Below are 17,347 nucleotides of genomic sequence, written 5' to 3'. Positions count from 1 at the left end.
CGTTTTTGAAGCGATTTAATCCGCATTCTTTAATAGTTCTGGATGGAAGTGTGTTTAACCTTTGCTGAGCGCCGCAAACGGGACAAACATCTCCTAGATTTATTTTTTGATTCCTCTTTTGACATCATATCAAATTCAATTTCTTCTAGTTCTTTTTTAAATGCGTTCAGCCTCTCACAGTAACTCTTAAGAATCTCCTTTTGCAATTGCGACATCAATCTTAAACAGAAACAAAAAATATTAGAAGCAAAAAATATTAGAAACAAAAAATTAAAATAAAAAGAACAAATGTCGTGTTGAATTGAATTTGGAATTATTACATTATATAAAAATAAAAACAATAACTAATACTATTTCTTCTTAATGATGAAAGGATTATATTTACGTACATAATGTGAAAATTTGCTTATAATTATTTTTATTAAAGAAATAACGTTACTATTTCATATATAAGAATAAAACAACAAATAATAACTGATACTATTTTTTCATAATGATGAAAAGGTTTATATTTATAAAAAAGAATATAATGTAAAAATTTGCTTATAACTTTTTTTTAATAAAGAAATAACGTTACTATTTCATAAAAACAAAAAAAATATTAACTAATACCAATTATTCTATGTAATAGTAGTCGGTTGCACGCTTATCTTTGTAAGAAGCTGATGGAAGGTTAGCACGCTGTAAAGGGGTATACAAGATGTCACACTACCCTAGACTATAATTTTAAATTTAATCTGAAAAATAAAAAAACGAATATATTTATTTAATCTGTAAAGGTAACAAATATTGCATATGAAATTATTATATATTTGATATAAAATTACCTGTTTAAAACTTTTTAATGCTTCACCTCCTCCGAATCGATAAATAGATTCCTCGAACCGTATTAAACCGATTGATAATGATTTTAAGAAGATTATGTGATAACATAGAGGTCAGCGCATAGGCTTTTTCATGCCTTTGCAGCAGCTTTGTTATCAATCATCCCAATCGCTTTCTTCATCCTCCTCTCCAGCGGGGATGCGAATAATACCACCTCGCAACCCATCGAAATTGATCGCTAGGAATGGAGCATTAATCATCGTCTCTATGATCTGCTCATAGTCCCCCGCATCTAGATAGGGGACGATAGATTCCTCAGCATCATTATCATACGCAGCAAGCCCTACAACGCGCTCTACTGTTATCGATTCACCACATCCGTTATTTTCACACGGACGGAGCACAAACGGTGACCTTATATCCTCATCGATCACAAAGACCGTGTGGAAACACTCATCCTCTATTCGAAGATTTCTGATCAAGTGTCTTGAGCTTGTGCGCTCGATGAGACTGCAAGGTGATATGCTGGTTGTTGCACAGATTCTTCTCAATGTACGAACCAGTCGACATCATGAAGAAAGCGCGCACGAGATTTGATCGGACAGGACATTTGCATAAAATTAAACAGTTTTCACCATCCGCAGCAGTAGCGATTGGTTGATGGAGGTTTAGGATGTGAGGTGAAGGTGGACGGAAAAGGGGTAATACAGCAGCTCCTTCAAGCGAGCTGATAGAGGAGGCTACCTCAGCACGGAGGCGAGGTGCAACCCTAGCGACCGCTCGCTCGATATTTGGAGCGAGGTTTCCGGCTGTACCCTGTGCTTTCTCCTCCACTCTATCAATGGGTGTGGAAATCTGAGGTTTGATTACGTTAACTTTCACATCGGCAGATACGGAAATTGTAATCTCAATGGAATTATCCGCGAGCTTGCTTTTAACTAAGCGGACTTTGGGAGGTTTGTCATCATCATCATCAAAATTTATCATCATCAATCGGTCACCTTTTTTTATAGAGATTACAGCAATCTGAAAAACAGCACATTTTAGATTTTATGATGTGTACTACAATACCTCATCTAAAAAAAGCTAAGCGGACGGTTTTTGCTCTCGCATATTTAATATGACTTAAGATTTATTATAATTTGTTCAATCTCATCAATAAGAAAATTAAAAATATTTTTTGAAGAAATACAAAAACTCTTAGTTTTTGTATTTCTTCAAAAAATATTTTTCTTATTAAGTTATCAATTGAAATTGGAATAAACTGACCACCAAAATCCATTAAACCATTTAATCCATTAGAAGTTCCTCTACTAAACACAATTATCTTAATCTCATCAGGAATTACAGTAACATGAGCACATCACAGAATCTTATTAAATAAACTATCAATATCAAATAAATCATTAATATTAACCATCCTTCTAGGATTATACTTTACATTTCTACAAAAATGAGAATATCAACAATCAACCTTCACAATAGCAGACTCAATTTATGGATCATCATTCTTTCTAATTACAGGATTTCACGGTATTCATGTATAATTGTGGGAACAACCTTCATTATAATCTCAATGGTACGATGCATAAAGATACATTTCTCAGCCAGACATCACCTAGGTTTAGAAGCAGCAATCTGATACTGACATTTCGTAGACGTAATTTGATTATTCCTATATCTTTCAATTTACTGATGAGGAAAATAATAATAATCTTTTTAGTACAAAAAGTATAATTAGCCTCCAACTAATAGATTAAAAAAAATTAAAAAGATAATCAAAATTACAATAACAATAATTTCACTAAGATCAATCATTATTATAATAATAATATTCACAATATTAATCTCTAAAAAAAATAAAATAAGACGAGAAAAAAATTCACCATTCGAATGCGGATTTTCAAAAATATCATCGACACGAAAATCATTTTCTACTCACTTCTTTTTAATTGCAACAATCTTCTTAATCTTCGATATTGAAATCTCAATAATCATACCAATATTCTCAACAAAAATAATAATTATAGAATGACTGATTTCATCAACAATTACAATCTTGATCTTAATTATAGGACTTATACATGAATGAAAAATAGGAATACTAGAATGAAGGAAATTAAGGAGAATAGTTAAATATAACATTTACTTTGCAAATAAAAATTATTGAATAATCAATTTCTCTTAAATAGAGTAAAGAAGTAAAATTATAATTAATTTCGACTTAATTTTAAGGATAATCCTCAAACTCAATTTAACTGAAGCTAAATAGAAGCTATTCACTGTTAATGAAAATGCAAAAATTGATTATATCCAGTTAAAAGAATAAAAAGTAAAGGAGCCGCTAACTACCTTTCAAGTGAAATCACTTTATTCTTATTTATATAGTTTAAAAAAAACAATACACTTTCAATGTATAAATAAATAAATTTTATAAATGTCCAGAGAAAAAATTCATAATAACAATTTCAATGTTAGGCTTTTAGTTAAGCTATCCGAACAAAAAAAAAAAAAAAAAAAAAAAAAAAAAAAAAAAAAAAAAAAAAAATAGAGTATACTAGGTTTTCCCTTTCATTAAATATTATAATCAATATGTATAACAATATTGTATCAGCTCAAACCCAGCTGTTTTTCATTATTCATGTTATAATGTATAAATTAGTAGTCCATTGTTATAAAAATATTTGTTGCATCTTATTACATTAAAAAGATGAACTGAAAAGGAAATTAAATTTTTAAGAATTATTTTACAAAAAAACTTGTCATGAGGTGGGTTTTGTGCACGTTTTTAATATACTTTTTACATTGTAGATTAAGTACGGACTGTATTTGGTTGAAATGATGGTCGAGATGATGAAATCAACTAAAACATATTCTTCTTGAATCGTTAAATTTTAATTTGTCATATTAGGCTTTTTTGAATATCGAAAATACAAGTCGCATTAGACTGATGAATAAATTAACACGTCAGTCAAAATTATACGATTGAACATTATCGATAAACACTATAAGCCGCATTAGACTACAAAATAAAACTATTCTGCACTAGAATGAAATGTAATATTAAACAAATCATGACCACTTCAAGCGGGATCCGACTCTCAAACGGTCACGTTAAACCTGTTAGTCACCTTAGACTAAATATACATGGCTGCACCCCGGCGGGATATTTTCGACTGAAATGATCGTACGAGATTAACTCACTCGCCAGCGCCAGTAGTTGCTAGAGTGCAGCACCAACTGGCTCAACATCGAACGGAACAATACTAAATAGCACAACCTAAAAAATAGCGGTTAAGAGAAGACTTAATACTCAAAGGAAAACTAATAAGGACTTGTTTTTTTTATAAAGCATCACTACATTTTCATTAAAAAAGATTCCTCATCTTTTTTAAATATATTTTCTGTTAAAACAATGTTTAATAAAATAATGTAAAACAGAACAAACATGCTTTTTTAATTTGATTTATGTACTATGTTTTTCCCTTTTATTAAAATACAATTTTAATATTGAATCTGAAGGTTTGCATTGACAGTTTTCTCGCTTTCATTTTCTTTCTTTAAAATAAAAAGAAGTAAAAAATTTTCTTTCATTTATTGGAAGAAAAAAAACAACGTATTGTCTCATCGGGACCCAGATTGTTTGTCTTCCAGATATCTTTTCAGTAAGAAATTATGCAATAGAATTATAAATTTTCACCCGATTTTAAACGGTTAGGTGTATTTTGTTAATATTCATTTATTATGTTTAATAGGAAGTCCATACTAATTGATGAAAATATAAGCTTGAACTCGGCTAAGTAATTTATGTGAAAATTTCTTCTCCCAAAAATTGTGTTTAACTTTGACTGAGGAGTTAAGTTTTTTCTAGACACCATGCTATTACATGTTAATTTTGCTTTTACATTAAATATTTAATAAAATAAGTAATGTACATAAAATAAAAGTAACAATTGAATCATAATTACATTTTTAAATATTTCAAAGTGGCATATTTCTTATACAGTTATAAGTTAAATTTACATTGATGGTTTTTTTTTTTTTTTTTTATTAAATTGATTAAATCTAAGGTTTGTCAAAACAGTTTGTGAACTAAATTCATTGTTTAAAAAAGATATGCGTAAAGTTTTGCTTATATGATATTAATAGTCACAGTTATAAAATTCTCTTTTAATTTTATTGATAGTATGTAAAAAATAATTTAGTTAAATCTTGTCCTCGTATTTTGTATTTAGTGTAGTTTGTATTTAGATTGTAAACATTTGTACAGGAACTTAGTTAAAACATTAATATAATTTCTATTGGCTTATATAAATTTTTTTATTTGACTATTTCGGTTATTTAACTATGTTATCATAAAACTTGGATTTTTATGAGGGGATTGATTTCTCTCAGTACAGCTTAGAATTTATATTTATTGTTAATTTTTTTTATTATTAAAATAATTTGTACCTTATTTAAAATAATTAATTTGCAGCTGTACCTTTACAATACGCATAAGTTATTTAATGTTAGGAACCATACAGCAACATTAATAATTGAAGAACATAAGAAAGAAGCCGAAATAAAAAACGTAGTCCGATAAAGATGTTCCCTATTCCCGTTACTTTTTAATCTTTACATGGAACTAGCAGTTAATGATGTTAAAGAACAATTTATATCAGGAGTAACAGTACAAGATGAAAAGATAAAGATGCTACGACTTGCTGATGATATAGTAATCTAGTCGAAAGTAAAAATTATTTAGAAGAAATAATGAACGGCATGGATGAAGTCTTACGCAAGAACTACCGCATGAAAATAAACAAGAACAAAACAAAAGTAATGAAATTTAATAAAAATAATGTAGATGGACCGCTGAATATAAAAATAAGAAGAGAAAGGATTATGGAGGTAGAAGAATTCTGTTATTTGGGAAGTAGAATTAATTAATAAATATGCACAAAGCAGGAGCGATACAAAATACTAAATCACAGGCAAAATGAGTCTTCATTCAGAAATATCATTTGTTTACATCAAAAATTAATTTAAACGACAGCAAAATGCTTTTGAAAGTTTACGTTTGGAATGCAGCTTTAAATGGAAGTGAAACTCGGATGATCAGAGAACCCGAGAAGGAAAGATTAGAAGCTTTTGACGTGTGATGCTGCAGGAGAATTTTAAATATCAGATGGGTAGATAAAATGACAAATGAAGAGGTATTGTAACAAATAAGTGAAGAAAGAATCATTTGGAAAAATACAGTTTTAAAAGAAGAGACAAGACTCATTAGGCCACATATTAAGGCATCCTGGAATGGCTTTAATATTGGAGGGACAGGTAGAAGGGAAAAATTGTACAGGCAGGCAACGTTCTCTTCATCAGGTTCAGTTCCCTGTTGTTGTAGAGTATGGAATATGTAAAACAAATTGTTAGAGATGTAAGGGGTATACCGAAATGAAACAACTGGCACTAGATAGGGAATTTTGTAGAGCTGCATCAAACCAGTCAAATGACTGAAGAAAAAAAAAATTAATGTTAAATATTGTCTAGAGAATTTTTTTTTACCCTTTGTTAAAAAGAATATTCCAGTTACATTACACTATTGAAAATGTTTCTCTAATTATGTTTTTTTCCTACATTATCAGTTCTTCTTGTGGTGTTAAATTTTTTCTTTTGTATTTTATGTGAAATAATGAGAACTTTAAATAAATATTTTAATTGCAGTATTTGTTTGAATTTTCCTGATCAATTTGAACTCCTTTGATCCTATGACTATAATTATTTAATATTTTATTTCAGGTTTTAAAAGAAGAAAAGTAAAATGTATAATGAATACAGAATATGATAGGTAACGTACCTTTTCTTTTTTTCAGTTTTAATTTTTTTTTACAACTGTTTATATATAATTTTTTTAATTAAATTTTGCGTTGGGTTTTTTTTTATGCACTCATTTTATTAAAAAATAGTTTTTCTTGAAATGCTTTAAAGATCAATCTTTTTAAACTTTTCTTGAAGTGTATTACTGGTCTTTATATCTGTAAAATTGATTTATTTTGATCTAGAAGGTTGTAAGACAATTCAATTTAAAGGATGTTCCCATTTAAAGGATTTATATAACAAATGACATTTATTAGATTATGATAAGTTACAGTTCGTAATTTTCTAATATTAGTAGTTGCCTTTTATGTAATATTATACTTCTTTTTTTTATTCCAACGTGAGCCCTGAATATTTGTAGTTGTTTGGTTAAATAATTTTTAATATACCTTTGTAAATGTATTCTTAAGTTTGTTAAATAAAATTAATACATTTTTTTATTAAATGAATGGCAGCTTTTAATATGTTTAAGACTTTTATAAACAGATTTTTCTTTGTTTTTTCCTGTAGTACCTTACGATATCAAATCCTGAAAACTGTTTGGATTCAATAATTTTTGTTGCAATAAAGCATTTCCTTATGATTATTTTAAGATTGATCTTATAACTCATAAATATAAGAGATATTTTATTTATTTATTATATACAAGGATTGTTCAGCGATTAAAGAATCGGATGGGAACAGCTGCAAAGTTTGGCTCTGCTTGAAATTTGTACCGTGTTGGAAGAACAGCAAGATATGAAAAGGTTTTTATTTTTTTGTAAATGTAAAATCAACTGAAATTCACATCAGAGTATTAAAAGTGTATATTAACCGCAAACCTTAATTAATTATTTTTTTAAGTGGATTCAGCAGTTTAACTTGTTTGCTGCAGTACGGCACATATATGTGTCGTAGTAGGGAGTTTCTGTGTGCTTGTCGTTTGCATAATTCAAGTACAGTGCTGAACGTAAAATTATTTAACTATGGAGCTCATTGTCGCCGTATTGCACTCGACAACTGTGCGTTATGGTACATAATGTATCGTATGTAATGAATATTTTATTTCTCTTTATGAATAAAAATATTTTTTTAAATAAAACATGACAAATTTTTTTATTGTAATTTATAAAAATATATAAATAATTTAATAAAGATGAAAAATAAAATGAATTTAACAAAAGCTTTTTTCACAATGTTATCAAAAAATAATATTATGTTGAAAAAAGTAATCAAGTCGAAAATAAATTTATTTAATAATTTAGGTGATCATTATAAGCAAACGTAGAGACATTTACGTGAAGAAATTCAGAACCAAATATCTGGTAATAAATTTTATGTTTCGTCCAGTGTTATAATAATGAAATATACATTAGAATATGCTTTTTAAAAGAAAAATATTTCAATATATATTTCATTTAGGAATAATAAGATTTAGTAAATATTATGAATGATATATTGAAAAGGAATAAAATTATCAGAAAAAGAATAAAAAACAATGTGATATGTGGTGCAGTACAAATGTTTACCAAACAAAAGTCCAAGGTCAAACGATTCAGCATGTAGAGTAAATCTGAATAAAAACTACACGCACAGTACAAAACCTCAGGACGAGCCAATATGCGCCATAACGTATAGTAGGTATAGTTGCCCATTGGTTAAGTTCCTTATTTTGACCGCCTCAGTGAACGTGCTAAATTAGGCACAAAAAGTTTCACCAATTTTCATTGAAAGTTGGAAGTTTCAAATGGAACTTGCAAAATCACATTATCTTATTTCCAAGGACAACTGCATAAAAATTTGAGAAATCGCTGAAATTTGTAATATTTTACCATTGTCCATTTCATTATCTATGAACAAACTGAATTAATGCTAGTTATGTTCAAGATCGGTTCTAAGACGGTCGATTCAAAATCACAAGACATCTGAATTCACATTTGTATGCAAGTTAACTTAAATGACATTTTAAGCTGAAGATATTGTTCTTTTAGATCATATAATAACCCGTGATGAAACTTGGAATCAGTATTTTGAATCTGATCCAAACACCACGGTCTAAGATCCGGCAGCTGATTTCTGCAAATATCTATTTTTTTTAATGAAACTCAATTTTAATGAATGATTAATGGTAATTTAATATATTTACTGCCGAATTGCGTACCAAAAAGTATCCGCAATTACATTTAATTAAATATATTGCAATTAAACGAATCGTAACTGTATTTTTTTTAAGTGAATTAAATGTCATTTAAAAGAAAATTTAACGGTTTGAACACTTTTGTTTGATTGTTCAACATTTTTTAAAATCTCTTTTTAAAACTTAGAATTTTTATCGATTTGACAAATTAAACTTTCTAAAATGTTTAATAAACATTTCATAAACGCCTTAATTCCTAAAATACAATCACAAAAACAAATTATAAATAATCCGATACCTGATCATAACCCATGTTCTCCAAATACGGTCATTGTGGTGGAAACCGGCTCTGTCATCATGAAGAAAAACAAAAGCGCCAGAAAAACGTTTATTGCTAAAAAAAGTGGTCTTGCTTGATAAGTTATCTGAAGTTGATCCTGAAAAAATAGAGTTGTGATCATTAAAAGGAAATGGCTGGCTTCAGTTATGTAATTAATTAAACTGAACGAGGATTGACTGAACAAGCTCAAAAAGCAAGACATCTGCTGAAAAAGCAGCTCTCACAGAAAATATGAAAAAAAAAAGACAGCTACAAACTAAAAATACGTAAAATAGACTTTCAAAGATTGGTTGAAAGTGATTTTCTCTGAAATGTGGGAACACAATTCATTATGGAAAGGAAACATCTGCCCTTTGAAGGGCAGAAAAAAGTTTCCAAAAACAGAGTTTTGCCTTTTGTTTAAAGAAAAATTGGTTGTTCCAGCAAGAACTGGCTCTCAAAAGCAGAAAAAATCTCATGACTGACAATAATACCGGTTTTTTAGCCTGCCAGGAAACTTCCTGATCTCCATCCTACAGAGAATCTGTGCCATATACAAGAGAGAAATGAGAAGCTAGACTCCATGATAAAGAGTGCCATCCATTTATAATTTCAGGATGAAAAATTTAAAGAATAATATGTAAATCTATGCTAAAAAGAGCAGCTGAGTGATAAAATATAACAGTGGGCATTTCATACTAACAAAAGTGTACAGTGTAAACTCATTTAAGCAGATTATAAAAATATATTAATATTTACAAGCGCTTGTAGTTTGAAATATAAAAGGCTGTTTTTATATGATTGCGTTAGAACAACTGATTATGTTATAATTGATTTATGTTAAGCTTGTTTGTCAAGAACTGCTACCTTATTCTGCTTTTGCAACATTTTAAATGGCCAATCAATTGAGACCATATTTATAATTTATTTGAATGTAATACGTTAAATTACTTTTCATGAAATTTATACGTTCTTGGGATCTTGCAAAATGATACAGAATTAAATAATTTGCAGAATTTTTATTTTTTTGGACTTTTTTTGTTATAATACGCAGTATATATATATATATATATATATATATATATATATTATACACTATTAATATTACATATGTATAAAAAATTGAATAAAGTAACAAATATTATGCACAAACAAGTGTGTTTTTGCGAACACCTATCTTCCTAGAATCTTTTCATAAAATTAACTGGACTGTAAAATTAATTTTCAGCAAACACCGTTATAAACATCTGAAGGTATCATTACATTTTAATATCCTATGCATTACATTCCAATTATTTCCTAATATTCGGTATTTTGATAAGAAAAATACAATTAGATTTAAATATACCAATCTCTTCTGCTAAGTGAACCTACCCACCAGCATTCCCCCAAGACTCTTAGAAATATTACAACATAAATACTAAAATACTACCATGATAAATGAATGGTAGAAGAAATAACTATTTTACTATAAATCTGTTTACATACAGGGTAATCAAAAAAGGTTGCAGCAATTTAAAAATTCGTATCTCAGAAACTATAAGAGATAATCAAACGAGTATTTCTTTCAAAATTTCACCAACTCAAAAAGTGTTTTTACTTACCTTAAACCTACACCGATCGTCCTACACATGTTGAATTCATAAGTAAAATACTTAATAATATTGATGATGAACAAACATTTTAAAAACATGTTAAGTTTAAGGACGAAGCGACTTTCCACGTCAGTGGTTGTGTTAATCGGCATAATTGCAGGATATGGGGATCTCAGCAACCCGATGAAATTATTGAGATTCCTCAGAAATAAACATGCGGTGCAGTTTGATGTCTAATCATGTGATTGGTCCATTCTTTTTTCATTAGCCTACTGCCACAGGAAATGTTTATTTAGACAAGCTGCAAACTGTCCATTTTCCCACAAGTTGACCAAATTTAACAAGAAAGTAACGTTGCTGTAATGTTTTTGAGGTGCCCCTACATTTTAGCCCGGCATTCAAAGCACTCTCAATGAAGGATTCCGTAATCATTGTAATGGTAGGGCCGATCCTGTGCTGTGGCCTTCGAGAAGCCCAGATTTGACACCCTAGACTTTCTTCTATGGAGATACATTAAAAACATTGTCTACAGTAAAAAAAATCAGGGACGTACAACATTTAAGACAATGGATCACTATCGAACCTGGGCAGAAGTCGATTATTGCCTGGATGTGCCATTGCAAAGCGACCAATGGAGCTCACATTGAAATATTCTAAGATATGTAAAAAAAACTTTTTGAGTTGGTGAAATTTAAAAGAAAAAATACTCGTTCGATTATCTCTAGTAGTTTCTGGGACGATTTTTTTAAATTGCTGTAACCTTCTTTGATGATCCTGTATGAAATACACGCAATTATGATACTTGGATAATAAACAAATGGTAGTAGTGTGTGCTTGCATTATTATAAAAATCAAGTTCAGAAAAAAGAGGTTCATTATTTTCTCCTAAACACTATTTTGAAAATTATGGCAAAATTTTACCTAAATATTAGCTATTCTAATATCTAAGCTACATACAATATGCATACACATTTCATTCTTTTGGAGAAACCTAAGTATTCAAATTATTTTCTACAGTTGTTAATTCATCAATTATTTTTGAATACTGTTTGTGGATTGAATATGCTTTATTGATTTTTGTGTTCACGCTATTGAATTTAAATTCTACTGCTTGAATTGTTCAGTCTTTCAATCATATTTCTTTAAACTAATATTTACGGTTAATTTAAGGCTTTAACAGAGCAACAACTAATCGAGACAACAAAAATAGATTTTTACTAATATTCACTAATAAAACAGAATTCTAATTTGTTCACATTCAACCTAACTTAGTTCTCAAATAACAGTAACAATAAAATTAACAAACCTGATCGGGCTGTAACTGTGATATAGATGGTATTATATTATGAGGATATGGTGTTTGCGGTTCAGACACGTGAAGTGTTCAAAGCTAATTGATTCATTCATATTAAGGATTTCAGGAGGTATAACCGGTGCTGGTGTTGGTGGAGGACTTGGTACTGCAGGTGGGGGTGGTTGTGCTGGTAGCATCTCTTCCACAGGTTGAGGCTGTTACTGGATAGATAAAAATTGACTTAACTGTTGAAAATTAGAATCAAAATCATAAACTCTACATTACTTATTGCAGTAATTAATATTGCAGTAGAAAAAATTTCTAAAATTTGTTCTTGAATCATTTCCATATAAAATATTTTGCCCTTTACAATGTTGTTTAATGGCTTAAAGAAAGAAGCCAAAATAAGAAGGGGAGTCAGACAAGGATGTCCACAGTCACCGTTTTTTGTTTAATTCATTTACTGAAAAAGCTACCGTAGAAATGAAAGAAAAAATAAAAGGAATCAGGAATCAGAATTAATGGAAAATCCATACATTGTATCCACTTTGCATATGATATTGTGTTACGGGCAGAATCAGCAAGGGGAATGGATATTATGTTAGAAACACTATCTAAAGTACTAACAAAACAAACTGAAAATTAATAAGGAGAAGACAAAGATTATGATTTTAGGAAAAACAAAGGAAGGTACAAAGGTTGATATTAAATTAGACGGTACTGCTGTACAGAAGGTTGACAGTTTTTGTTATTTGGGAAGCACCGTCACTAACGATAATAAATGTGTCACAGAAGTAAAAAGGGAGAATAGCGCTGGTAAAATGAACGGTACTTACTTATTAACGCCACCGCAGCTACAGCTTTATTTAAAAACAAAGTAGTCAATCGGATTTCGGTGGGAAATGGGCCGATATAGAGTTTAACGTAGATTCAAAACACTCTTTGTTAATTTTAATAAATGGTTATTTATATTTATTTATTTTATAAATATAATTTAACCAAACTTAAGCTATGCTCGCTAACCTTGGCTAATTAACAGGAGTGTTTTGATTATTTAAATAATAAATAATTGCAATAATTACTGAATTTATTAAATAAATACTCAAAAAATTACGGTGTTAATTAGTCAAGGTTAGCGAGCGAAGCGTAGGTTAAGTTTGTTTAAATTATATTTATAAAATAAATAAATATAAATAACCATTTATTAAAATTAATAAAGAGACTGTTCATTTTCCACCGAAATCCGATTGACTATTTTGCTTTTAAATAAAGCTGTAGCTGCGGTGGCGTTAATACGTAAGTACCAAATGAACTTTCCAGGATAAAAAGAATTTACTGACTGATAATCATATGAATATGCAAATAAGGGAACAGTTTGTTAAAATTTATATCTGGAATTTTCTAACTTATAGATATGAAACATGGACGCTTCGGGGGAAGCAGAAACAAGAAGACTGGAAGCAATGGAATGTAGATTAGGAGGAGAACAAGAACAAGCTGGGTGAATAGGAAAAGAAATGATCAAATGTTAGCAGAAGTAAGGAGAGGAGATCCTTGCTAAATGTTATACGAAGAACAGCATAATTGAGTGTACATGTACTATGACATGATGAATATAAACCTTGCATGGGCAAGGTTTTGGGTAAAAAACCTAGATGTAGACCGAGAGCAACCATCATCAATAATGTTAAAGACATGGGCCTTAGATCATATAATGACTTAAAAGAGAACTGGAGATGAGAGTGACGTGACTAAATTGGCAAGGCATAGCCTTTGGTGAATGATGATGATCATGACTTTCAACCTTGTCTCCTTATTACTTTTTTCATATGTTATTAAATTGCATTTATTATTTTTTTTAAATTAAAAGTAGAATGAATGTATTTTTATTAAATTTGAGACTGTATCAGCTGATAGATATTGATGTGCAGTTATTCATCAGCCACTTCATCTCACAATTTTAATTAGAAATACTACTAATTCTACTAATCAGGAATTATAAATCTGCTTTTATACATAAGTCAGAATAACAGATATGCTCATAAACTATTACAGCTGTTCATTTCTAAATATGATTCCACTATTGTTTAAAGTGTGAAAAATATTGTAGATTATTCAATTATGTCTAAAAAATAAACATTAAGAAAGGCCCGGTTACAGTAGTGAGAAAAAAAATTGTGTTTTAGAATTTTTGTAATTTTCAACCGTCAAAGTAAAGCATATTCATTCATACTTGAGGGAAACATGCTATTAAGCAAAGTTTTAATTCAAATTTTCCATTACAAACTTAAGACACCAGTATTAAATTCCATTTTTAGAATAATAGTACATTTTAATTCGCACAAGAATATTTTTTCCGATTTCTATTCTTTATAAAAATGGAAAGTAAAGCGTTTAAAAGTCATGTCACGGTTGCAAACTCAAAACCCGCCGGCATTGAAAGTTTATTCACTACCCTACACTTCTGGTATTGAAAGGATTAATTCACACCAATCAAAATAAGTTGAAATTTTGTTCTGTAGCACAAAAAGTTTAATACGGTAAACTATATCTGCGGTAACAAAAAATAGCTTATGATGTCAACATATGGTTTTTATAGATGTGTAAGCTAACGAGTGAATTCTGTTGATACGTTTGATGGTGTAAGAAAAATTATGTGAGATCAATTAAAAGTACGAGTAAAAAAACTTAAATGGCAGATGAAATGTTGAATTATCAAAAGGGTTTTTCTGCAAATATAAACTTGTATCACGGCCAACATAGTCCCTAATTATCAATCAGGTTATGGATATTTCAACAAAAAATGAGGAATAACAGTGAAATCTTTTTATTTAATATTGGTAAAAAAGATAAGGAATCGATTAGAAAAATAGACCAGCAGTTTAACAGTCAGATGTAACAATATAAAAATGTTGAGAGAACGAAATGAAGAAATCTAAATTACAATTTAAAATTAAACAGCAGAAGGGTTAAGAAAAGGGAAAGAAACATGTAAGGAAGGGTAGGGTAAATAGAACTGATGAGATAAGGAATATTCATTGCGGAAACATGGGCCATCGGTGAAAAAATGTAGCAGATAAAAATGCAATGGGATTTAAGGAATTTTTTATTTTAATAATGTCATTACGAAGCAGTTCCCTGCAATTTTAAGAAAGGGTAAAAACGTAGGGTATTATTGTACAGAGTTTAGATGAACCGGAAAAGTTGCTGGAATAGAAATTGTAAAAAGGGCAGGCCTAGACGGTAACGGTGGAAAATGACTTGTAAAGAATTGTGACTCCTTTTATAAAATTATAATCTTACTTAGTAATTTAAAAAAAAATTATATCAAATACGTAAGTACATGAAAACAAGATCACATGATAATAAAAGAAAAAAGTACATAAAAACAATATTACAACATAAAATAAGTAAACATAAAAAAAAGAATATGTTCTCAGACACATGAAGTCAGATTATTATTAAACACGTATCATCTTGGCAACAAATGACAAACGTTTTACCTTAAACAGAGCTCTTGCACGAATGTTGCGTCCAATTAACGGCAAAGAGTTTTTCAGAACCTCCGGTTTCTTTTCAACGCATCATTAGTTTAGCGGGTGTAGTAGTTGAATCCAAAGTCTTAACAGTATCAATTGTATCGGTCAACTGAGCCTCATTTCTTCACATGATATGTTTTTCACTTCCTCCACTATTAACTTCCGTTTCCGTTGAGTTTTTATGAATCCTATTACAAAACAATCTACCATAGCAACAATCTACCTCGCAACCAACAAACTTTTGACACTTCAACGTAATACCAATTCGTCAACTGTTGATTTACATATATATTAACTTGTGGCTAATATCAATTCACAAAATAAAACATAAAATTAATCCTCTCTTTAACTTTCTTAAAAAATATATATATATTTTATAATTAAAATAGCAAAACATCACCACAACAATGTTATAAAAAAGGGGAAAATAATAAAATGATTACTTTATAAAAATTCTTGTTTATAGAAAAGTGCAAATGTAATTTCGTAAGAGTTTGGAAACCTTTTATAATAAACTTCTTAAATGAATAAGGTTGAACAAATTTTCACACAGCCACAAGCAGGAACCCGCATTAAAATAAGTTAATTTTCTTTACCGTACTATTAGTATAGAAAACCTCACATTCAATTACAGTGCCTGTTGCTCAGGACTGGTCCGACTGTGGTTGAGTGTAAGGTTTTTTTCACGGAGAGCGACAGCCACTTTCCAGTTAAATTCACCTACGCAAGCGTAAATCTACTACAAAAAGCATAGCAAAACACGACTCTGTTTTCTTTAATAAATCAATACATTAAAGATTGGGGCAGAACCTCAGTAAATATTTCAATAAATTAAAGATGATTGGGCAATACTCATTAATTAGAAAAGAATAAAATAAAACATGATGTCAGGAGGAATCCCCACTCTTTTACACCTCTCTATAAATGTTAACATCAATAACACATCATTATTAAAATTATTTACATTATAATACGAATGGAAAACCCCACGAACTTTGAACGAATTGATAAAGCTAGTAAATTAGTATTTTGTTATAAAAATATGTCCGACAAGTATGATTTAAATACATTTTTAGATAATATAAATGATGATATTGAACAATTATATAAAAAATATACTTCTTATCCATTTACAATAGAATTAATTTGTGAATATATTAAAGATGTTTTTATTTCATATGGAAAAATCTTTATAAATAAAACAAATTAGAAAAAATAAAAGTTTTCGTGGATAATAAATTGTCTATTGATAACGCTTTTGATGATTTATTTCAACTTTTTTTTTTTTTGTTGTTGTCTTCAGTCATTTGACTGGTTTGATGCAGCTCTCCAAGATTCCCTATCTAGTGCCAGTCGTTTCATTTCAGTATACCCTCTACATCCTACATCCCCAACAATTTGTTTTACATACTCCAAACGTGGCCTGCCTACACAATTTTTCCCTTCTACCTGTCCTTCCAATATTAAAGCGACTATTCCAGGATGCCTTAGTATGTGGCCTATAAGTCTGTCTCTTCTTTTAACTATATTTTTCCAAATCCTTCTTTCTTCATCTATTTGCCGCAATACCTATTCATTTGTCACTTTATCCACCCGTCTGATTTTTAACATTCTCCTATAGCACCGCATTTCAAAAGCTTCTAATCTTTTCTTCTCAGATACTCCGATCGTCCAAGTTTCACTTCCATATAAAGCGACACTCCAAACATACACTTTCAAAAATCTTTTCCTGACATTTAAATTCATTTTTGATGTAAACAAATTATATTTCTTACTGAAGGCTCGTTTAGCTTGTGCTAT

The 17,347-nt window shown here is 29.6% G+C and overlaps 1 long non-coding RNA gene across 2 annotated transcripts; it reads right to left on the bottom strand.

The window, feature by feature from the left end:
- Nucleotides 1-525: 525 nt before the first annotated feature.
- LOC142318482 (uncharacterized) lies at nt 526-16,283 on the bottom strand. 2 transcript variants are annotated; one of them, XR_012754941.1, is made up of 3 exons: nt 15,512-16,276; nt 9,099-9,237; nt 526-737 (listed from the first exon to the last, which is right to left on the bottom strand). It is a non-coding gene; the product is annotated as an uncharacterized LOC142318482 (long non-coding RNA). The 2 variants fall into 2 exon arrangements; XR_012754942.1 differs by lacking the exon at nt 526-737 and adding an exon at nt 6,717-6,842 and having other exon boundaries at nt 15,512-16,283.
- Between the last annotated feature and the right edge of the window lie 1,064 nt (nt 16,284-17,347).

Source organism: Lycorma delicatula, chromosome 1 (genome assembly GCF_047948215.1).
Source record: "Lycorma delicatula isolate Av1 chromosome 1, ASM4794821v1, whole genome shotgun sequence".
Taxonomy (NCBI): domain Eukaryota; kingdom Metazoa; phylum Arthropoda; class Insecta; order Hemiptera; family Fulgoridae; genus Lycorma; species Lycorma delicatula.
The sequence above is the reverse complement of the archived record's forward strand: the minus strand, read 5'-3'. Positions and strand labels throughout refer to the sequence as shown.